The following is a 24,820-nucleotide window of genomic DNA, read 5'->3' as shown; positions in this document are numbered from 1 at the left end:
CTACAAGCAGACCATATCGACAGCCTGAATCCTTCATAGTCTATTCTGCTTTGCAGTTTTTCACATTCTCAGTATGAGGTAAACTAAGCTAACTGGGTGGCAAGGAAGACTTGCACTACAGTGGGGGCCAGACTACTATACAGCGATAAAGAGAGAAGTAACTTCAGAAATGACATCTGCAAGCCAAGTTCTGGAAGTAATGGATTTCTGAATGTGGCATGTGGTTTGCAGTGTAGGCTCTGCATATTTGAAGAGTTTTGGTAGAATAAATTCCTCACTTCACTGCACTGCATGGTTTAGCTGTATTAGCCAAACCTCAATGATTTTTTTATCAGAATGGTTTTCATAGAAAAGGATATTGTTACTATTGGTCTTTTCACGTGATTAATTATCCTGTTGTGTATTCCTGAATATATGTATATTTGCTCATCTTATCTGCCAATCCAAGGTTTTTGTGCTTGCTCAGCTTGTCAGTGCGGTATTTGGGAATAGTAATGTCCAAGGCTGTGTGCTGGGCAACTTGTAGCTGGGAGTCTAAATTCAGAGGCTAGAATACTACACTTATTTCACATCAGGGAAAAAAAGAGGCTGTATCCATGACTGTGGCATGCAGACAGAAGAGCATCTCTGACACCACATAACCTCACAGTCTACTTATACCTTCCTGACTTGAATGTAGGCTCATCATTGGTGTTCAGTGGTAATGTTAAAAGTTGAGTTGAAGGTAGAAAGAAATGAAAGCATGCTAGAAGCATTTTCTCTAGGCAATTATGGGGCAAGAAAAGTAATTAAGTGTATACAGAAGGAAATGTTGGCTGGGGGAAACAGAATCTCATGACAGCTCTCAGCAGGCTGTTTTATGTAAAGAGAAAGAGGCAGTGAATGCCTCTGGAGTGCTGTACGTTTGTGTATGGAGCGGTGTATCCTGCAGCTTAATCCAGGAAATCAAACCTGATATTGCACCCTTTTTATCTATCTTCAAATATTAGTAGCAAATAGTATTAGAACTGGCATCAAGGCCACAGGTAGGCTAGCCTGCCTTTTAGGCTGTTTCCTATCATTTTAGGTCAGTATTTCCATGCAGGCTTCCACTGCATTTATGCTGGCAAGCATAATAACCCAGAGTTGAGATGGCACCAAGTTAACAACTCCATTTGCCTGTGATTCCACTTTTGTTGCAGGATGTATGTTAGAGGTCTGTGTGATAATAAACAGAGTTCTGCGGAATTTTTCGTACAGATTTCTCATCACCTTTTGTGGCACTTTCAGCTGAGCACTGAAGGCTGCATTAAGCACATGGCACAGCCACAGTGAAGAGAGTCTAAATCTTTTCTCTCTTTTCCCATCATATCTTCATGACTAATTAAATTTCTAAGTTATGCCTTACTGTCAGCTCCTACCAACCTGCCTAGAAAAGGGTATTTGTTTCACCTTTTGCGTTTAGCTATTTTATATAGTGGGGAAGGCAGCGTCCTCTGATGCACTATCTCATATTCAAGACTTGATAACAATTAATAAAATACTTGCTGTTTCTTTCCTATCTAACTTTTTTCATTTTTCTTCACTGTTGTTTGCACAGAGGATAATACATGTGTTCTGAACTCTTACTGCCCCTTTCATACTTGTTCTCAAAAGTAAACAAAATATGCGCAAGCCACATTTGCCCATGGAAAACAGGGTTGCCTTTGTCAACATGACTTCTTCTAAGGGAGCACTGAATGGATTTGTGGCAAATTTCTCTCTACACTAGCAGTACTGCAAGAGGCAACACCACTGTCTGCTGGGAAGATAATGCCATGGTAGTACAGCTCTTCTGCCACCCATCAAAACTAAGAAAGCTTAGTCTCTTGGCATGGTTGATTTTCAAGGTCTATCATTTGTCTGGTCTTTATCACTCAGGTACCAGGCTTTCTCTCCAAGACCTGGACAGGCTCTAGATTGCTCTTTTGCTGAGATGAAGCATATTCAACTTACTATGACTAAGCTTATATTCTGCTAAAATGCAGGATTTTTACTATTAATCATTAACTTGGAAAGGCTTGAAGATATCTTTTTCTGTATCAATATCAAGGGATCCACATTGAAACGGCAGCCCATGCTTTTTCTGAGTTTGGCAAAATCCTAGTCTTGAGGAATTCAGTTGCTAAGTTCCTGGTTGTCAGGGGGGAAGAAGGGGAAAGACACTAAAACCTAAATTTGTGGCAATTGCCTCCACGCATATAGTTATGCAGTGAGCTTTTGAGATGTGGGAGAGAACGGAAACAGAAGGAATATAAACAGACTTTTCATGGGTTTTGGTGTTTTTTTTGTTTTTTTTTTTTTTTTTTGTTTTTTTTTTTTTTTTGATTGAAAGAAGGCTTTATCAATAAAGGAATCTAAATTCTTTTATTTTGGAAGAATGGTTAGAGAACCTGAAAATGGTACCTTATTGTATTTACTGTAGTACTTACTACAATATTATGTTTTCCTTTCTATCTTTGAGTTTAACAGTACCATCTGTCAAAAATATTAGTAATGGAGAAATACACTGGATAAGGCAAAAGTAATTACTTGCTTTCCTTTGGTCCAATTTACAACAGCTTAAGTGAACTAAAAGAGCAAATAATAAAGTTCCCAGGCAAAATCTGAGCTTTTTTGTATCACCTTTCCTCTAGTATCCTCTGAAGAATATAATTAAATCTGCACTTGGTAGATAAGAAGTAACACTGCTCTTTCATCTCATAATACAGATGTGTGCATTTTGCTTTTTGAATGTTGTTTTTCAGATTTTGCAAGAGAGATCACTGTTTCTTGTCTTCCTAACAGCCTTTGGGTTAATGTTAACACCAGAACTCCATCTATAGATAGCTGCACAGCCTTCTGAAGCTGTCACTGCATTCTTCCCACCATCTGTTTGCCATCCCGAAAGACTGGCAAGGTTCTATCAGGCCTTCGGTATGGGAGGATTATGTACTACTTGCTCATCAGCTCTGAAACAAGCTTCCAAGTTTGTTTGTCGTTGCTGGGTTTTTCTCTGTAATGCTTTTGAATGTGAGAATGGGAGGTATTTCTATTTGTTCCTCAGTCCTGCTGCAACCTTCCAGGTCTTTCTGGTGTTTTGTACTGTGTACAATGTGTTCCCATTCAGTGCAATGATTGCAGAAGTTTACAGGGATGCCCAAATTCTGGAATAAGATGAGTTTGCTGGGAGCAAACAATGAAGGAAAAAAAAATACCAGCTTCCCAGTCTGCTTTTTGCTTTGGCTGTGAGTTGCTTGGCAATGAGCTTTCCTGAAGCTGGGAAAGAATATCACTGCAGCACCGAAATTCTCTCTAAAGCCTGGTTAATGGTGCAAACTCAGGAGCGTGGTTCCCCCTTAATAGGAAAGGAAGCTTGTGTTGGTTTAGATTTTTAAACTTGCACACTGAATAAACTATGAGGAAGTGGCATCTCCTTGGATGGACTATTGGAGAGGTGAGTTCTGGAATTAAGTCCAACAGAATTTATGCTTGAACATGGCTTCCAGTTTCTGTTTTTTTGCTGGATGTAAATATTTAGGATGTATTTTGCACAACAAATTTGATGTACTAGAGAATATAATGTAACTACTAAAATATATCTGCTTTCCTTATTGTTCTACATACACTGCCATTTATATCACTTGTAATAATACCCTAGTTACATAAATATTTAATAACAAATAGTCTCTATGCTTTAAGCAGGAAAATACAAAGCCACTGAAACAATGTGAGGTTTTTCTATTTAGTGTTTGTTTTCTGTCGGTAGAAAATGGTGGATACCATTTTAATGATCTTTCTTTGCAAGTAACCTAATTATCTCAACAAACTGACTTTCTGAACAGAACTACTTTTGTCCAGGGGAGTGGAAGAGAAATCTGAACAACAGGAAAGAGAACATTGAGTTCATTTTAGGTACACACATTTATCTGCAATGTTATTGGTCCCCCCCACCAATTTTTTTTTTGATTTTGTGCAGAATTGTGCGTCTCTCATGCTCCTCCAATTGCTGTGTTTGCTTCTGTCCTTTTCTTTTCTGACTTGAAATGGCAAAATAAGATTTTTCTATTTCTAGTAAAGGTTTTTAACCTATAAATTTGTAAAATATAATTACAATTTGGTGTAGGAAGCAAGATCATCTCCGCTGTTTCTTTTTAAACAGTTTTTAACCTCAAAAAGAAATACAATTCTGATCTTTCATGAAGCCTGCTGGAGACGTTGTGGCTGTTATACATATTATGTGGTTATCAGCGTCTTGAATCTTCAGTAATGTCATAGTGTACTTGGGAGCGTTTTTCTTTCATATAAACTGAGTTTAGTTTTCTTCAGTTAAGCTGGAGGTGACAGAATGCAGTCTCTGTCAATAAAATGGGCAGTTTATGGTGGTGTACAGTGCTCTGACGATGTGAATGTTTTTTGTATAAACACACTGGGTAGTTTCTCAGTCAAGAACTGTAACAACAATGGAAAAGAAAAATGTGTCATTCAAGGTAGGGCACTGCAGAAATATTTCGAAGTCTATGCCTGCTATTTTTTAATCTTTCTAAATGAAATCACAGTTGAGGAGCTACTCCACATTGGGGTATTTGAGAAAGTTGGCCCTGCTTAGGCAGCCGTTGCAGAATGGAAGGGTTTAACTGATACAGTAATGCAAGTAGATGTTCTTAGTTTTAAAATAACTTTCATTTAAATGCTTTATTCCCCTCATAGAAACAAATAACGCTGGTTTAAAGGTGGTATTTTAGCTATTATATTTCCCAGTGGTCACAGACTCACAAAGAGGAATACATCAGTTATTGATTTCCATCAGACCTACCTAGAAATGCACTAAATGCACAGATTAGCAGTGTGCCAGTTTAGGAGTAGATGTGGAGCATTCTGGCCAAGAGGCATGACATCTACAGGAATCCACTTAAAGACAAGGAAGTGGTAGGCAGAGATATAACTAGCCTTAAACCATAAGATTAATGCCAAGTTTCTCAGGAGAAAAAAAAAATCTCACAAGAGATCCACCTAATGTAGTTTTTATCACAAAAAGTCCCCATATAAAAAAAGCTACTGCCACTACTTGAGCAAAATAAACCATCTAGACACAAACACATAGCCCTTCTGCTATGTATAAAAGAATGTCATAAGGCAAAATCACATACAAAATTATATTAGTATACTTGCAAAAAATTCTTATCAAGAAAAAGGAAATAAAAATATTCTAGGGTAAATTTCTTGTATGGACCTGGTGTTGGATCTCAGGAGAAGGCTTATGCCTATACACATTTCTTAGAAATCAGATTATGGTGATAAGATATTGTTATCTCATTATGGTGGAAGTCATATGAAGTAGTCTATATAACTAAAATATTTCATTATCAGTGGTTCATTTAATATTTAAAAATAAATTTTATCACTTGGAAATAGTTTTCAACAAATTTAATCCAGAAGTTTAACCAGTTTTTCTGCCTGTATTTCTACTGTTGAAATATTGCACAACAGGTCATGTATTATTCCTACAGTGCTTAAAGATAAGTGGGAATAGTTTCTGAAATCAGCCAGGTCTAGGTTCACTCTGCTGGTTTCAAAGATTGACATTCATTCTCCACGTGTCACAGGGACACGGGACAGAGTTCTGTTACCTGCTGAATATCTCCTGTGTTGTCTGTGACAATAAAATTTTCTCTTTCATGATGAAAATCCCCTTTAAAAAAACAGACAGCTCAAGAAAACAAAAATGACTCCATCATGAAAGCAGTGAAAGATCTGCAGCAAGCTGTTCACTAGTGAGTCAAATCAGTCTGGAAAAAAAAATCACTTTTTATGCCCACATCTAGCTCTTTTTAATTATACTATTACTTTAATCACACCTGCTGTCTGACATCCTATTATGTGCATTCCGGCATTGCCAGAGAGGAAAGTTTTTGACTTGAGGAAATAAAATCTGATTTCTGAGTACTCTGGTATTACATATTGTTCTTGTGATACTGAGACTCTTTTGAGCTGTCCTGGGGGGAAGGGAATCTTTCTTTACTATTCTGGATGGGAGCTAGGTATACTTTAAAGTGACAGGTCCAAAATCTAAAGAGACCCTTGAGCCTTTTTCTTACTGAGCCAATAAGAGATAGCTATTCACAATTAAACAACTGAGGGGTTTGGGTGGTTTTCTGGTGGTTGGGGTTTTTTTGTATTTGTTTTTGTGTTTTTTTTTTTTTTTTTGTAACTACAGCTATAATCCAGCAAATTCTCTCTAAACCATATTCAATTTCACCTAAATCCCCAACACTTCAGATCATTTTGGGCTCTAGTGACTAGACCTGGGGCAAGCTACTCTACCCTCTCTGTGTCCACCTTCATTGTTTAGTAAATAGGAACACGGAAATTTCTGGGATTTCTGTTTTCTTGAGGGGAGGTGGAAGCAATGATGTACTATATTGCTTTCATAACCTGCTTGCTTTACAAATAATTATCATCTGTGGGAGGGTTGCTGTAAAAGGAATTCAGGCATTCTCACAGCAATTTGCTAAAATTAAGCATCATTTATACATTAAAAGCTGAATACCAATGACAGAGCTTAGGACAGTGGAGAAACAAACTTCTTTATTGCCACAGCTCCACAAAAGTATCTGTATTACAAAAACTTATATAATTATTTTTTCCAAGTCTCAGGAAAGCTGTCAGACTTCACTGACTCCTGTACTTCTGTCTGCTTTTTCAAGGCAGGCTGTAAAGTCTTAGAACAGCCTGGAGCCACTGCTTTTGTATAGACCACCTGGTGCAGCTGGGGTTTCAAAGGGCTGCTAGCCACTACAGATCTAAAATAATGAACTTCTATGATCTGAGCTGGTGAGTCTTAAGAGTTTTCTGTTGTCTGTGGCTCAGAAGAGGTTGTGTAATGTATACCTACCAGCGACTTCCCTAGTATATCCATAGATACATAAGGTTTAGATAATGATTGTCTCATGGGTTTTGTGAGAGCACAGGTAACTTCTTCTCACAGGCATAACCTAAGCAGGAAGGTTCTATTCCAGTTTTGTATTTTACCCAAATAATTGTCTAAATTAACTTTGTCAAACCTATGACATTTCTCTGTTATCAGACTGATGTTTTCACTCATGAACAACTGAGTTTCATTTTAATTGATTATTTCTGTTTTAGGACTGTTGATATATTTCTCTGGAGAAGTTTCTGGCACTTTTGAAGCTCTGTGACTGCAGTTATGACAAGAGGAGGAATGAGAAAACCCCAAACATTCATGTAGTGCTAACTTAGCAGTTACTTTAGCAGTCTGGAAGGTACTTGCCAACAAGGCCAGGCAGAAGTATATTTGCCTCTAGAAAATACTGCTTTGTATGCTAGAGTCAGAATAACATTCAGATGTGGAAAGAGGGAGTTAGGAGGCTCAGCTGGAACCTGATTTTTTTTAATGCTCTGAAATGATATTCTGTATTCCTTAAAACCAGTATTTCTGCTCCAAATATAAATGATATTATACCAAATGTGAATAAAAGTGAAAATCTCCATATAAAGCCAGCCTACCTAATGAGGGCAGATCATTAGGGAAGGGGTGGAGAAAGAAGAGTAAATAATTGGGGTGATGGATTCAGAGTGCCAGTTGCAGTCATTTGGCTTAAATTCTATGAATGTCAAAAAGTTCTTTTCTTTTATGTTTTTTCTTAACAGTGAACGATCTATTTTGACTTATTTTTCACTGTAAGATCTTGCTATGATTAGGGTGGTCAGGAGAAGACTGCCTTTTGTTGCAAACTAAACGATAATACCACCCTTTAAACAAATCAGTGAGAGAGAACAGAATAGAATGTAACACATGTGGTCTGAAACTATAAAGTAAATCAAGTGATTTCCGTGAGTTACATGAATATATGTATATATTTTAGAATTGCTATAAAGAAAGTTGCAAAGCAGATAATAGTGCTTTAGCTAATGTGCATAGGTCTTAACTCCACTCTGTTAAACAGCCTCAATTATTTCAAATATACCTGGATGTTTAAAATGGAACAGCTTTACTAAATGGGAATATGTAGAAGATTAAATGTTACAAACAACTTGAAATGCTCCTGAATTCTTGCTGGTGCATGCAATAACAACTGATAAAATCTATAACTAGAATGTTTCTATACAGTGATACCCCTGTGGGATACTTCTGAATGCATTTATTTGAAATATTCTGGAAACAACGTTGGAAGTGTTTTCAGTAAGCAGTGCAAAATCATTTAATTCTTTTCCTCCTTTCTTTTGAAATCATCCCTGTTAAACCAATAAATTTTGAATTTTAATGATAAGATTTTGACGCTAGGCTAAGCTCTTAGAACAGAATACAAGGGAAAATGAAACACAAATTGGAGCGCTGTACCCCCATTCCTTCCGCTCTGCTAACATTGGTGTTTTATATGACCTCATTAGTGCAAAAGATCCTCCGTTTCTCCACACGCTCCAATTTACAATGTCTACCTTCTGCTCAAGCCTCCATATTGCTCTGCCCTTGCCCAGCAGCAAGAGTGGACCCATGCTGTTCCACTGCAGTGAGTGGGACAATACAAAGGAAGCAAAAGCTCCTTTGTGTTTCCTGGCCATGCCACGTGCCTACCTGCACGCTTGGTAGTCTGTATTTGGGATGCAGAGGGCAGTTCTACAGAGGCACCTGAGCTGAATCGCCAGGGAGTCCCAAAGGTTGTAGTCCCACCATATTTGCGTATTGAATAATTCCATGAAATTAGGATAGAGTTTGAAAGGGAGGAAAGGGAATTAAAAATTGCCTCCAAAAATTATGGAGCAAATTAGCTGATCCTCTGAATATCCAGGCATAATTAGAAACCAATAACAGCTAGAAAACAAATGTCAGCCTCAGCTGGAGGTGTCAGGAGGAAGTCATCAGTGAGCACTTTTTTTCTTCCCCCAATATAAACAGCAGATGAGGTTATCCCTAAAATAAACATAGCCCATCTGCTGTCCTCAAATTTAGCAAAGAGGGAAGGTGAAAACAGGCGCAGATCAGCATTGGGTGGTATGGAAGACACTCAAACCCAGGAAGCGATTACAAAGAGCTATAATCAAGAAGCGCTTTGGGACCTAGTGCCTTGCATGGCTGTGTTCCCTCCTGCCACTTCTAGCAATGAAATTTTGCTAAAAGCACCATTGTAGGCCACTTGTCTCCATATATACTACAAGCTCCACACCTATGAGGAAGAGTCTCAGAAGGAAGCAGACCTTTTGCAGATACTACAAGGTCTCCCTGGACCTCGAGGGACTCTTGCCCTTTGGGACCTGAAGCCTCTCTATGTCCTTTAAGGAGGAGGTTCCACTGATGCAAGCAAAGGAAATGCTGAAAGTGGAAACTCAGCTGATATTCTGAAACATCCACGGGCTAAACTGATGCTGAGGAATCATCTGACTATTGGTGAACAACCCAACAGCTCAAACCCTAAACTAAGAGGTAGATTTAAAGCAAATATAAATTTGACACAGAACTGAAGGGTAGTTTTTTTAGTATGGTTAGAATGAAATAAATATCTAATCATAGACTTACATTTTTCAATAACAAAATAATTATTTAGAGATAAGTTTTATTTTGAAATTAAATTTCAGAGGCAGAAGTTTTGCTCTGCAAACAAATGAAACCCCCGAAACTACAGCTGGAAGGAAAAAGGTGAGGTACCAAGTTTCAAGAAAATGAATTAATATTGTAAATTTGTGAGATATTCATAGAAATCTAATGTCTTGCAAAGTTCTACATGATAACCTGTCATTTGTGAATACATGCACAAAAAATGCATATTATTGTATTTCAGATTTGTATTACAGCAGCATCAGCAGCCTTAATCAAAACCACAGCCCCCTTGTCATGGGTACTGCACAACTATAAGAAACTGTACGCATGTCAAGAATCTCAGTGGGATTATTTATGGCTGTGGAGTTTCTTGTGTGGTTTGGCAGATGCTGAATTCACAAGAATCAGACATGGTCCTTACCAGAGGGTGAAGACGTATGGACACAAAGTCTGTGGCAGTCTTCTCCAGTGATTATTTTAAATCTAACATAGATGTTATTCTGAAAAAATTCCTTCGATTCAGTCATCTAAACCACTTAAATTTTACAACTGCCTAATAATTTTCTAATTGATGCAGACAGTTCTGTAGAGAGAATGTAAACCTACTGATAATAGACTTGTTTTTTTCTCAACTACCTGTCACAGACTTCTTAAATTCCAGCACCCCTTTTCCCTCATCTGGTTTCCCTCCAGGATCTGTTGGTCCCCAGCAAACATTAATTGAGAGGAAATTATGCAGGACTCGGGAATTATGCAATGGAAAACCATCAGCAGCTCTGTCACGTTCGGCATCTACAGAGATTTGGACTGATATTAGATGACAAGAAGAATCATTGCTCACCTGGAAAACTCTTGACCCAGACACTCTGAGTTTATAAAAGGAACAGAATATCCTCTAATTTAAAACGTGTAATGTAGATCATACTGAATGGTTGGTGATAATATAGGAAACAAAACTTTTAAAAGATTGCAATGTTAAACCAATTTGATTAGGTGGCATTGGTAAAACAGCGCATCAGGATTTAATCTTACAACAATCCTTTAGGTAAAATGTTATGATAGAAGTTCTGGACTGACAGATATTGTCATTCTTAATTTCTGAATAAAGAGTTTCAATTTATCGTGCTCAATGCTTTTATTTAGTCTTCCAAGCTCTCATTTGAACTGTGTTGCAAACTTCTTGTTCCACCCACTAATGATTTGCAAGGGTTAGAGCAGGGGGTTTTCTTTTTCTAAATTTGTTTCTCATCTCTCAGTGCCCATCTCGGACACTGCCAATAATGTCATTCAATAAGCTATCCTAACCAGAAGGAAAACTAAGCAAACTTTTCTTCCAAGACTACAAATACTTAAAAAGTGCTTCCCCTTTCATATGATTTCAACAAGACTCAAGGAAAAAGAAAAAAGCACTTGCTCTTACCTCATGAAAGCAGATATTATTCTTCTTTTCACATTTAACAAACAGATCAGACAGCATCAATATACTTTGTGCTACTTACTTGCGCATGGCTTGGAAAGATTTTATGTACAGAAACACATTTACAAAAAGAATTACATCCTCTTTTTTTTTTTTTAATTGTTGGAATGAAACTGAGTCACCTTCGGTAACACCATAGGTCAGATATTCTAAAATAGTTATAACTGGAACAAATTGAAACATATTGATGTGCATTCTATTTATTTTTTTCCTTGCATTTGTTAGAACATTCAGCTTCATTGACTAACTTCTCCAGCAGTGGAGTTGTATCCTGCACTCACTGACACTAATAGCAAAAATTTTAATTACTTCATTTGAAGCATAATTTTTTATCCATAAGAAATACCATAATATTTTTTCACCATCTGCAAAAAACAGTTTTTGAACTTCATCTGGAAAATTTGACAAATGTTTTCAAATTTCTTCTAACTCACTATTAGTTAAAAGTCTATCTAGGTTTTTGATTTATTTAAAATCTGGATTAAGCTTTTAGAGCTTTGTTTCAATGCTGTTATTAGTGTTTTGTGATTCAGTAACCGAGAACTGGAAACTGTTCAAGTAGCCCTTTTCTTCTCAGGAATCTTAAAGATATCCAGAAACTGGGCTTGGATTTAACTTCTATTTAAATTCCAGGCTATTCCTACAATTTCCACTCTTTCTATTTTTGCAAAGCTCAAAATCCACATGAAATGTTTCAAATTGAGGCAGATAATGGGAGACTGTGTTTACACCCAATTTCTCATAAAAATCTTATCAATTTGGAAAGATCTGCTTCATTTAACTTGTCAGTAATTTTTGCAGCTGGGTAATTGTGAAAGGTTTTACACAATCTTGTATTTGAAAAAAATTATCCCTTTTATTTATTGAATGCTTATTTATATTTATAGTATTTTACTTTTCAAACAAAAAAAATCATATGTGTTTCAAGATTTTGAAATAAATATTTTTTTCTCTCTTTACATAAATGTACAGCACTGTATTTTTTTCCCCAAAGATGTATGCTTTTCATTGGGGCATAGTAAGGACAAATCAATGAGACAAGTGTGCCCAGTGAATCATCAGGGGTTTTAAACTGCCTAAAGACATATTAACTCAGAGTGAGTTATGTATTAAGATATCCATGCCACTAAATATCTGCCAACGTGAACGCTGGATAATGGAAAATTACCAGTTCTGTAATCTGTATTCCATATAACAATATTGGGGCCAAATTTATGAAGTCCAGCTGGTTTTAGCAAAATCCATTCATGAAATCACAAAGTGTTCTTACGATTATCAATCAAATTAGAAAGTAAGGGTATTTTAGGAAAAAATAAAAGGAATATATGGCTAATTTGATGGATTTGAGATGTTCATACAACCTTCTTTTTTTTTTGCCATAATTTCAAGATGTCTTTGAGGAAAAATACTTAGAGAGCTTACTTCTGACAAGTAACTGGGGCTGTTACTTATAAAAAAATGTGCCAAATATCCAATCTTGGAAACACTGTCCTATGAGAAACTATAGGATTTGCACTGTGCACAGTGTCCATGCCTCATTGAAGATAAGGCACATAAGTTAGTATTGGATTTTATTTTTTTTTAACACATGCTTCGGCTCTGAAAAAAATTCTCTCTGACAGTTAGATACCAAGTTACATTGGAACTTTGAGACTTTAATGAGACTCTGAACATCTTAGGCTGAGAAAATAACTTCCTCCAAACACAATTTTCAAAGTCGAACATTGCTGCTTGCGCTTATCTATAAAATGAATGTCATATTTGTTCTCATATTAAAAGAATCACAGGATATTTTTTTTTTTAAGATTTTGCTTAGGTAAGTATTTTCATGTGTGATTGATGGAATCAAAAAAGAGAAATTACTGAATTTCAATTAAAAAAGATGTGCCAAAACTGTGTAGAACTACTGAAATAAAGCCTTGGTCTTCGTGTTCTGGAAACCAAAAAGACAACTGTTACATAACTTCACTGCAGCAGTGAGGGAAGTAGAGCAAAAAAATTAGCAATATTCCACAAGCCCTGATTCTTATATATCATTTGATTCCTATATTAATCTCAGTAAAGCCTCACAGGCACCCATTTATACATACAAGTAAATCCACTGAGTTATATTTGTTTAATCCACTTTTGGTGTAAGTTTCCTCTTATTTTTAGACTACTGCAGTTTTTGCACAACAGTTTTAACTTGTCTGCAAATGAAGAGAGATTTTCCATCCCTTTCTGAAATCTTTTTTGCACTTGTCTTCCTCTGCTTTGTACTCAAGATGAAATAATTTTTTCTCTAATGTGCTCTGAGGTTTTTTTCTCAGTGAGCTGCAAGAGTAAGCACTATAATTCTTCATTATCATCAGAATTCGAAACTGAGTGCATTTCCGACAGCTAGTCAGTGAGCAGTTCTGGCGTGCCTTTGTACTGGGAGGCCCCACACATTTCATTTAACTTAAGGAATCCAGATTTGACTGCAATTTTTTTTTGTCCTTGAAGGAAAAGACAGGACCATCTGCTCTGTCTACAAACTCCTAGCTTAGGAACTCTCAGAGTTCTGAAAATAAGGATAAAAGGGATTAAATTAAGTAGCCACCTAAGGTTAAATTCAAGCCTATGTAAAGAAGAAGTATAGGAAACATCCCGTGTCTTAAATCCATTTACAGTCCTCAAAATGTAGCTATAGTGAGACTTAATGCATAGAGCTTATGTGGCTCCTAAATAAAAGTGAATTTCATCATTTGCAGGAACCTGCGTTTCTCAACTATTACATATCAAGACGGAGAGGAATTTAGTACAAACCCCGAACAACGATGATACCTGAGAAAAAGAATGAGATGAATGAATGATAGCTTCACCATCAGCCAAGAAAAAGAAGAGGCACCTGGAAGGGTGGGTGGTTTTAACCTGGGCGCAACACAAGGACTGGGCCCGGTCTTGTGGTGAGGAAATCCTCTAAAAAGAACCACCACCACCGGCTGGAAAATTAGAAACGTTTGCTACATTTAAAAGAACAGTTAATTGCTGTGGAAAGTGTCTACGGTGCCATAGGTGTACTTGTTTTTCCCTGGTGAAATAAAGAGCCAGGAGCCAGCTCTGGCGACCCTCCTCCAGGCCCGAGGGAGGGCCGCCCTGTCAGGCAGCCAGCGGCGTGGGCAGAAAACCGCCCGAAAATGGCGGCAGGATGGCGGAGCGGCTGAGCACGGGGCAGGTGGGGGATCAGGCCCACCGAGAGGGAGAAAAAGGGCTTTTTAGGGCGAGCACGCAGCTGCTGCGGCCATGAGCGGCTGGGTGAGAGGAGGGAGCTGCCTTCTGAGGACGGGGTAAGTGGAAACTTTTATTCCCTCCTCCTCACCCCTTATTTTCTTGTTGTCTCATTCTGTTGTTTTTACAGTTGTGGTGCTTCAGTAAATCCTGGCCCTAATGTTTAAAAGGATGTTTTGTGGTAAAACTTGCAGGCAGGCTGACCCAAGGCCTTGCAGGGGGGATAGCCCCCGCCGCTGCCTTCACAGAGCTGCCCCCCGGCCATGGCCGCAGGGTGCTGCCAGGGAAAGAGCAGGGCAATGGGCACTTCTTAAATTATAGCCAGGGTGCTGGTGCGAGGGCAGCCCTGCTGCCTCCATCAGCAGGGGCCACTCGGGCCTTCGGCCGGGCATCGCAGGCTCTGGGCCTCTGTGGTGGGGCTGGAGCTCCCGGCGCTGCCAGCCCCGCTCTGCAGCCCCCGGCGTAGCCTGCACCAGGCCGGGTCTGGAAACACCCATCAGTGGGGCTTCGAGGCTGTTAAATTTTACACCCTCCTGCCTTCTACCTCCCTGTTTCAGCAAGCGTGTCCTGTTCGTGGAAAACTGACAGAGAGGGCGAAACAATATCGGTGTCTGACGGTCATTCTCACACTTCGCAGGTCTCAAGCACGTGGCAGCTGATGGAAGGAGGGTATAGCTGGTCCTGTCTCTCCTCGGCAGAGCTCGTATTCTACCGACAACTCTCTCTGGAGCGTAACAGGTGAATGGACAAATTACTTTAATTGCAGTGCATGTATGTTGCAAATGTTAACTAACTTTTCGAACATCACACAATTCACTCCTTTGTCCTGGTTTCATCTGGGATGTAGTTAGCTGTCTTCCTAGTAGCTGGTACAGTGCTATGTTTTGAGTTCAGTATGTGAAGAATGTTGATAACACTGATGTTTTCAGTTGTTGCTCAGTAGTGTTTAGACTACAGTCAAGGATTTTTCAGCTTCTCATGCCCAGCCAGGGCACCTGACCCAAACTGGCCAACAGTGTATTCCATACCATGTGACGTCCCATCTAGTTTAGGAACTGGGAAGTGGGGGGGGGCAGGGTTTTCGCCGCTTGGGGACTGTCTGGGTGTCGGTCGGCGGGTGGTGAGCGATTGCCCTGTGCATCATTTGTACATTTCAATCCTTTTATTACTACTGTTGTCATTTTATTAGTGTTATCATTATCATTATTAGTCTCTTCTTTTCTGTTCTATTAAATCGTTCTTATCTCAACCCAGGAGTTTTACTTCTTTTCCTGATTTTCTCCCCCATCCCACTGGATGGGGGGGGAGTGAGTGAGCGGCTGCGTGGTGCTTAGTTGCTGGCTGGGGTTAAACCACGACACCTTGAAGCTTAAAGCAAGGAGAGAGGCTAATGTTAATTGTAGGTAACAAGAAAATTCAACGTAGCGTGCATCATGACAGCAGTGCAAGTCTTAATATTTCCTTAAAAAGCAGGAAATTTACCATATATTCCCTGACTGAGGTTGGATAAACCCCCAGATTTTTATCAAGATACTCATTACAGTTGCATATATTAAATTATAATTTCAAGGAAACTATGGTTGATGTAAGTCAAACCAGAACAAACCCTAAAAAAAAATCTTACATAGGGTACAAAAGAACAATTGGAGCATTTCTTAAAAATCAGCTTTTGTGTTCGTAACATGATAAAAGAAGCTGTTGGCGGCAAAGGCATTTTTTTTAAATATGCAGATTTTAAAATAATATTTTAAAGGAAAGAAGGAAGACTCAATGTAAATGCTGTTCCAGCTCTTTGAAAGCCAAACATTACTCATGGAAGAAAGCAGATAATTTATAATTTTAGAGAAGAAGGAATTTGACATTAAAACAGTATTTTTAGCTGGACTTTGGCATTAGTATGTTATGTTAAATTATCAAAAACCTTAAAATTTTGACAGTTTTAAAAAAATATTAGTCAATGCACTTTCATTTTTCATATACCTGAGTCACTCATGATTTTTGCCTTTTGTGCACATTATTTTGAGTAGCTTTAAGGATTTGTGATTAATACAGGGAGTAACTGTCATTCTTTTTTCTCTCCTGTGCAAAATATATATTTTAAAAATATGTTTTAAAAATTTGTTCTACGTTTTACCCTAGTTTTGCTCAAAGTATCTTTTCTCTGCAGTTGGTCAGTGACTTATTTAAAGTCATCTAATAAAGAGCATGGAGTCAAGATTCTCACGCTGTAAGAATATTAGACTTTAAACAAATGTCTTTATCACCATTTTGCAGTCAGTGTTCAGCTAAATGAATGGATATTTGATCCAATATTAAATTAAAAAAATATTTGTAAGAGTCTTTATAATGAATTCCCTTTCCTTTCCCAAGTGACATGAAAAATAATTCAGATTTCAAGAGAGCCTATCCTACCAGGAAAAAGAGTATGAAAAATATTATGCAAATACATGCATAAATATGAATCTTCTTTAGTGCTTGTGGTTCTGATGCTTGTGATTTTAGCTGTTGAGGGAAGAAATACAGCCTGTCTGTAATCTTGGCTGTCTTCATTGTTTTAAATCCTACTATGATCAAGTGATCCAACAATAAAACCTACCTCTTCCTCTTACTTTTTGTATCTGAATTACAAATAATTATTGCCATTTTATATGATTCAGTTTATCCTTAAAATAAGGGCGGTTGTCAATGCAGACTTTCCTGTTACATTGCTACTTCTGCTGCGGGAGGTGGAGGCCTTTGCTCAGGGGACTAGATGCAGGCAATGGTGCCTGGCATACTCTGAATGCTGTTGAAGCACAAAATCTCCTTTCGCAAAATCCTAAACCTTCGTATTGCTGGTGCCAGAGGACACTTACTGGGCTACCAGGAAGGGAGCTCAGGACAGGCTGTGAGAAATGACAGTGTTATTCTGTCTGTGTTATGGAATCAGTGGGGTCTGCAGCTGGCTTTCAGGTCAACATGTTAATGTCAGCATCAGCAAGTTTTAGCTGGCTTGCTTCCTGCCACAGGTAAGGATTCTGTATATTCAGCAGCCTTGGCATCTTCACCCTTCTGCTGCTGGTTACTTGAATAGAGTATGAGCTGTGTGAAATAGGAGGCATATCTGAGCTCTTGGAGAAGACAAGTACTCATGAGCTGCAGATCCATAGGTTCCAGAGGTTATCCCAGAGATCCAAATGGTGGGTGGAATGATTCACTTGTATGGTCCTTATGTAAACCTTACACTTCTGCATGCCTGGGATTGCATCTTATCCATGCCTAAAATAAATGCTACCGACAGATAAAGTCCAATGGACTTTGATGTTAAAAGCTCTAGGATACAAACTTGTCTATTCTTCATTTTCCTCCTCGTCACAGCTTGAAGTGTTTTCTCAGTCATCAGGAGGAGGTGATCCCACTGGGAACAGCTTCTTGTGAAAGTGTTAATCTGCTGACTGTGACTGTGACTTCTCTGAGATGTTATTAAGCATCCATATGTCATTTCCCTCATTCTTCTCAAAGCTCAATGCACAATGTCTGACACATGCTGCAATTCTGTGGTGAAAGCTGTTATTACCAAAACTGTATTTCTGATTATTGTGGAATAAAGAGGTATCTCATGAATCTTTTTGTGTGTATATTCTTGCACTAAAATATGATCTGAAATATTGCAGGTCATGTCATCTAGATTTCCTGCATTCCAGAGTTACTGTGGTCAAGAATAGCCTGTGAGCTGCCTAAACAATCTAGACATTTTAATGTGTATAAAAAACCAACAGATATTGGTGTTGTATTACCCTAGTTTATATATATATGGATAAATTTGCCTCATCTATGCTTTGAATTTAGGCTTATGTTATTTACCATATTGCTACAAACATAAACATGTAACTTTGACTTGATCTATCATCTTGGATTAATTTTCCTGCCTTTCTCAGTATATAAGCCTGTGTGATTCTTAACACTCTTGTGAAAGCTCTTGCGAGCTTTCTCTTAATGCTCTTGTGAAAGTAGACTGACAGTAGCTCCCAATGTCTTCAAAAAGTAGTGAACAAGTAATATGCATTTAAAACTCTGACATGGCTACCTCACTTTCTCTCAATTGCTCCCTCTTCAAAATTCAGCACCTGGAAAAACTGCCGTGTAAGTGTCCTTTTTCTACTAGGAGCCCTTGTCTCCTTTTAGCAAAGGATGTCCCATCATTTGCTTGTGCTTTTTGCAAGAAAATTCCTTTAGGTCATGACCAATTCATTGTCCCAAGCGAGTCATTATAAAATGGGTAGAAGATGCTGTTGTAGTAACAGCTCCACAGCCCAGCTTTGGCAGATGTGTTGTACATAGTTTATACGAACTGCCCCTGCTTAGCTTGTTCCAGTCCATGCAGAGAAAATGGTAGTCCACCTCAGGCTTAGACTTGCTTTTAAAAAGCAGTTGGTAAGTCTTCACACATCCTCAGTAGAAGCTCTGGCCTTATTTCCCATAAATAAGGATCATCATTCAGATTGTATCTGTGGTCTAGAGCTATTCTTTATTGCCTTTTCTTCACTTGGCACATTGCTTTCTGAATTACTTGATATTCTGCTATGTATAGGCATTACAAAGAATGTCTCATGATCTCTTCTGACTGTTATTTCAGTGGCCTTGAAAATCAGACCTTGTCCCCCAGAATATTGAAAGTTTTTACTCTGTGTTTAAAACCAAAAAAGCTTAGCTATAACGTCACCTCTGAAATACATTATTCAACTTGAGATTAAGTAGAGGGAAGGTCTGTGACAACAGAAAATTGCAAGGAGAAATTAGTACTGATTTCCCTTGAAGGCCCAGCTCACACTGTGGTAGCAGCCTTAAATTAGTCACTAAAGAGTAGCATGCAGCAGGGGCTATAAACAACTACAAGAAACATTTCTAGCACTTTACATATGAAATTAGCCTTACTTTCTGTACACCTAGCTCCATTGGAAATACTGTGTTACCACAGGGGCAGTATGTATCAGGAGGGAGGAGAGATGTTATGAAAAGCTTTGCTGTAACTTCAACATACAAAGTAATAATTATTTCATTTTACTTGTATGTAAAAAAGACTTACTAGCACATCTTCAATAAAAAAAAGCTCTTGCCTTTAGTGAACACACTCATCTGTGCTTGCAAACATAATGCTATTTGCCTCATAAGCTCACAATGGAAAGAGAACCTGTTACAAATTCAGTCAATGATCCAACAGGAAATTAAACCTTTTAAAAATGGATGAACCAATGGACCAAGAGTAATGGACGAAAATGCACAAAATGGGAAGAGTGAGTCATTAACTTGATTTAAATATGATTTTTTATTTTTTGGCAGTAAGGCACCAAGGTCTGACATGATTTCCCTTTTCAAAAATGCAGCAAGTTGAGAACAGAATCAGAACTAAACATTGAAAAGATATGTGTTTTTTTTAATTAGAAAAAAGAACAATGCCATACTGGGCAGGAGAAAAATATCAGAAAACATATATATCTGTGAATCTCAGTTTAATATAAAGTCACCCTTTTCTGTGACTTCTGAGGAGAAAAGGACTTGCTCTTGTTCTATAATATTTAATTATATGAAAGGCTAGGAAAGACAGAAGAAAGATCCTTTACTCTGAATCTGAAGAATTCAGAGCTGGCTAAAAATACATATTACTGCATGATTCCCACTGGTATATCTGTTTTACAGAACCTCACTATCATCTTGATTTAAGGACGGTGGTGCTCTTATTACAAATAATATCACATTGTTGAAAGAAAAAAAAAAAGTAATTGCTATTTGTAGACAAGATGTCAGGTCCTTCACGTTAACACACACAGCCCTCCAGGGTAAAACTCTGCTTTGTAGGTGTATGAACACTTTCATAGAAATATATCCAAAATTATTTGATGGAAATTGATACATTGGTGGCAGTCTTGAATGTTAGGGTATGCTATATTCCCCTTTGCAACACTGACTTTCATTGCTGCTACAGCAAAGTGAGTTTAGCCAAGCTGACAAGTCAGTAAAGATTACATCAGAAAAATTTTGTTTTCCTTGCCTTTCCATTGCTAAATAGTTCAAAACCTGATCAACAACAAAAATAAAAGAACTTCCAGGTACCTAATCCCAGTCATTTTTAGGGATTATTGCTGGGATATTTGTTTCATGGTAAGGTATTAATTAATCTCATCCACAAGTAGTTAACATTGATGTTGCTTATGAAATTAGCATCAAGACATGAACCTTTCAAAGGTGATAGTTTGTTTTAAGGGTGGTTTTTTTAAAGTTGCTTTTTAGGTTTTCCTTTTCTTTTTGTATTTGTCTCCTCTGCACCCCATTTTCTCTGCCCATATGCATATCACCTTTGTGAACTCTTTTCCTCCTCCATCCAAAGTCTTGCTTAATTGCCTTTTTAGGGAGGTAGGAAAGCAAGAAAGCAGCTAAACCATCATCTGTCAGCCTTTGAGAGGAGTGGTCCTGTCCACAGGAGCAGGAAAACAGAAATATTTCCTTCCAGCCCAGGGTCTGTAAGACCTGCTGATGGGGACGAAAAAAGAGAACTTACTGTGCTGTAGTAGTTAGTGGGAGAAGATCTCATTTTGTGTATGTTCTATATGTATGTTTTGAAATGTTCTCTTTGGCACTTATTTAGATGATATATTATGGAAAACACATTTGTATTAGTGTAGCATTTAACATTTTTTCACACACACCCAAACTAGTAAGAACATGGTTAGAATAATAACAATAGAAAACTATCCTCTAGAGGGGGACTTTTTAGCCACCTCTTTGCCACTAATGCTGATAAATTCACTCATAAAGAGCAATAAGAGTAGGGTCATCAGAGTGAAGAGGGAATCAGGGAATCTGTTAGTTGCTTGGAAGTTTAATCCCAAGGTCATGTCCTGCTCAGGAGCTTTTACATTGTGTTGCCATATGTGGAGCCATACACATGACCAGGTCTGTTTGGAGTTGATGGTATTGCCAATAGGATTACTCCGTAAATGAGATACAGCGATGCATTTTCAAAGCAATAAACAGAGAGATGCAGACAAATCCTATTAACAAATAACAGGATTTGTGCTTGCACTGTACCTCCTACTCACCACCTTGAAAATTTACCCCATGCTGTCTGAACCGTTGTTCTGCATAAAATCAAGTAAATTATAGTCCATTTAAAAATAAGCTAAAAACCCCCATTGGATTCCACTGAAATGTGAATAATGATTCAACAGTCATCAGCTGTGGTTGCCATAAGAAACAAGATTTCATAAATCTATAATGTGTAGAAGAGACAGAAATGCCACAAGCAACATTAATCTAGTAAAATGATAACCAAAATGGGATCTTATTTTCAGTGCTGGGTCTTTTTTTTTTTCAGCTCCTATGGTTTCTCAACAGATCAACAGAAGCAGCTGTCTGAATTCCAACTGTAAAACTAAACAGTTTTAGGAAGCCTGAAGGCTCAATCTGATTGACTGTATTATCTACCCTTTGTTAATAGTCACAAATGATTTGTTTCTTTTGGAGAAAGCCAATAAGAAATACAAATAAAGGAATTGTATCTGAGTCATAAGTCACTTCATATCACATTCTGCTGTTACACAGTCAAAAATGCCACACATAAGACAAAATCTGCTCTGAATATTTACAGTGTTTAATATTTTAAAAGTCCTAGCATATAATTTTTGGGGAGCCGTGTGAAAATTACTATGAACACAGAAAATGTTTATTTTATTAATAAAAAGAAATAAAAAGTAGAGCAAGCAAGGATCTACCACTGATCCTAAGAGCTGACTTGCTCAATTTAAAGCAGAAATCTCTGTTTTCTACACCTTGATTCTTATTTGTATGATCAGTATAAATTACCACAGCACAAGCAGGTCACTGGGTGATCCATGCATGAAGACAAAGTACTGTATGGCACATTGTCAAGAATTAGAAAAGGTTGATAATCATTGGGAGTCATACACTTTGAAATGGGATATAAATTGTCGGAAAGGAAGCAAAAATAAGGGTGTTTCTCTGCAGTCTTTGACAGCTATAGCTTTCAGGAAAACGTGTTTAGATCTGCATAATGGTAGGAGCAGAGTAGAGTGTAACTAGTAAGGGGATGTGATGAACTGCTTGGAAGATTTCTTCAGAAGTATTTGGATAGGGAGAAAGATTGTTCTGGAGTGAAGGATAACCCATTGAGCTCTCTTTTCTACATTTAATAAACACCTTTGTAGAGGAAGTATGCTTTTGAAGTTATATTTTTTTGTTTGAATACAAATGTGTTTCTTGATGTTTTCTATCCCTCTAATGACATTGGACATACATTTGATGTAGGCTTCCAAGAATGCTTGGAATAAAATATAACTATCCAAAATTTCCTTTCACTTTAATAGTTAAAAAAGGGTTGCAATTAAGTAAGATTCATCTTCTCTGCATGTACATGTATAGCACTGTAATAAATTTAAGACACTGAATGTCTCAAACCCTTATTATTAGGGCTTCAGGTAAATAAATACAGAGATACTCATCAAATGCAGTAACAAACAGAGTGAGGAAGTTAGGAGTACAATTTTATCTCATTTGTTTATTTTCCATTACTTTCATACTTGATTTTTTTTTCTTGCATAGTTACCCATTTATACACACAGACCAAGGTCTGGGTACAGCATACAGACTTAAAGTCACTGCATAAAGTGTGACTTTACACTTCATACCTGTGTAAAATGGTGTATTTAGAAGTCAAGCATTACATTGCATGCATGCCCATGTTGTAGTGTACTTGGGACTTTGTTATTGCCTGAATACTGTTTAAGGTTGAAAAGCAATTTGTTAATGTTATATGTATTCATGTAAAGATGTTTCTCAGTATCTCTGTTTCTGGTTCAGATCCTGTGTTAAGAACTCTTCTTGTGGAATGCATGCAATAGCTCCAAATAATTTCTATTTGTCTTAGCTACTAAAATGTCAACAAAAGGCTCTGTTCTGATGACACCTGCACATTAGGTTTTGGTGAGTAAGAACCTACCCACAGCCTACCAAAATCAGAAAACTGTCCTTGATTTCCAGAGAGTTGGATGAAGTGTATTCAAATGTTTCATTTAGTTAGCTTATGTCTTCCCTCTTCAGTTTCCTGATATGCTTTCTGCCTTCTCCACCTGCCCCTCTTAATTCTTCAGCTCCCTTCTGCTTTAACGTTGTGTGAAATTGGAGTAAAAATTATTTAGGGATGAGAAGTGCCCTCATCAGACTGTGAATTCCATAGCGTGTGCTTGGTAGAGCAAGATAAATAAGCATAAGTAAATGTAAGAACACATTATACGGGCTTGATCCTTAATGGTATGCTTTTACAGACACCTGATGCACATACCTGTCCTCGTTGTTTTGCAAGATAAATTACATAACAAGGTCTACCAAGGAACTAATTTTTATATGAAATGTAAACTTGGGAAGTTTGGGTAGGCTGACAATATTGAAAAACTTCTAGGCTTTCAGTTGTTAATGGCTCTCTTGACTACCTTTTGTTCTTAAGTGTCCAGTTGGAATAATGTGAATCTTCCTACAGTAGTTTTCTGTGCCTACTTGACAGCAGATCATGATCCTACTCAGTAACTTGGAAAAACTAATTTATGTATGTTCATTAGATGTTTGTCAAAAAATATAAACATTATTCATGAAGCTTAGCTTTTGTCCATGATTAGTTTAGATGAACAGACTTTCATTATGTTACAAGAAATAAATCCTTTTAAAGACTTAAACCAGTGCTCTTCAGATCCAAAATTATTAATTCTCCTACTTAAGGGAATAGAGCTTTCGTTAAGCTAGTATGAATACCATACATAAATTATTAACAGTGCCTTTTGCATAATTGCATGGCCAGGTGAAATGCTTATATATATATATATTTCATTTATATAAAATGTGTATGAACCTATATATTGCATTTTAAAAGAAAAAACAAATGAGTGCTGCAGCAGTCTCTTACACAGAATGAATTCTACTTTGCATTTTGGAAGTGCTGTAAATCATTGGAGCTATGTAGTCAGAGTTTATGATTTCCATCAAAGAGCACGAGGAACATATTTCACTGTGGTCTATCCATTATTCTGCACATACTTGAAAAGAGAAACTCAAACAAAGCTCTCATTAGGAAACATTGACATAAGACTAGCAGAGAATTCATTTACTTGTAGATGGTGATACAGCAAAGAAGTCAGTCAGAGCCATATATTACACTGCCACAGCAGGTAGAGGGGTTGAAAAGGAGATGTGCATCTAGACATGTATTTTTTGTACAGCTCTTCCAAGGTTTGTGTTCTTATTTCTGGTAGCTTGAAAGTAAATGAAAATTTATAGCTGAAGTGTCAGGGAGCAGGGAGGGGTGGCTGCTCCTTAAGCACCAGGAACCAGAGGCTGAGCCCAGGTGGTACCATGGCAGGCAGGGCAGGACCCAGCCCCATGGCACTCATGCAGGACAGCCCTGGGAGCAGCACTGGGGGGCAATCAAAGGTCCTGAGCCTTAAGTGGGTCCATAGTGACGAGGCAGATCAGAAGGGATTCGAGTCAGGGTCAGCTCC

At 37.8% G+C, this 24,820-nt stretch overlaps 1 long non-coding RNA gene across 1 annotated transcript; it reads left to right on the top strand.

Annotated features, from left to right (window-relative positions):
• Nucleotides 1–13,964: 13,964 nt before the first annotated feature.
• Nucleotides 13,965–17,868, top strand: LOC138681833 (uncharacterized). The gene is made up of 3 exons (XR_011322040.1): nucleotides 13,965–14,338; nucleotides 14,917–15,017; nucleotides 17,637–17,868. It is a non-coding gene; the product is annotated as an uncharacterized lncRNA (long non-coding RNA).
• The last annotated feature ends 6,952 nt before the right edge of the window (nucleotides 17,869–24,820 follow it).

Source organism: Haliaeetus albicilla, chromosome 24 (genome assembly GCF_947461875.1).
Source record: "Haliaeetus albicilla chromosome 24, bHalAlb1.1, whole genome shotgun sequence".
NCBI classification, from domain to species: Eukaryota; Metazoa; Chordata; class Aves; order Accipitriformes; family Accipitridae; genus Haliaeetus; species Haliaeetus albicilla.
The sequence above is the reverse complement of the archived record's forward strand: the minus strand, read 5'-3'. Positions and strand labels throughout refer to the sequence as shown.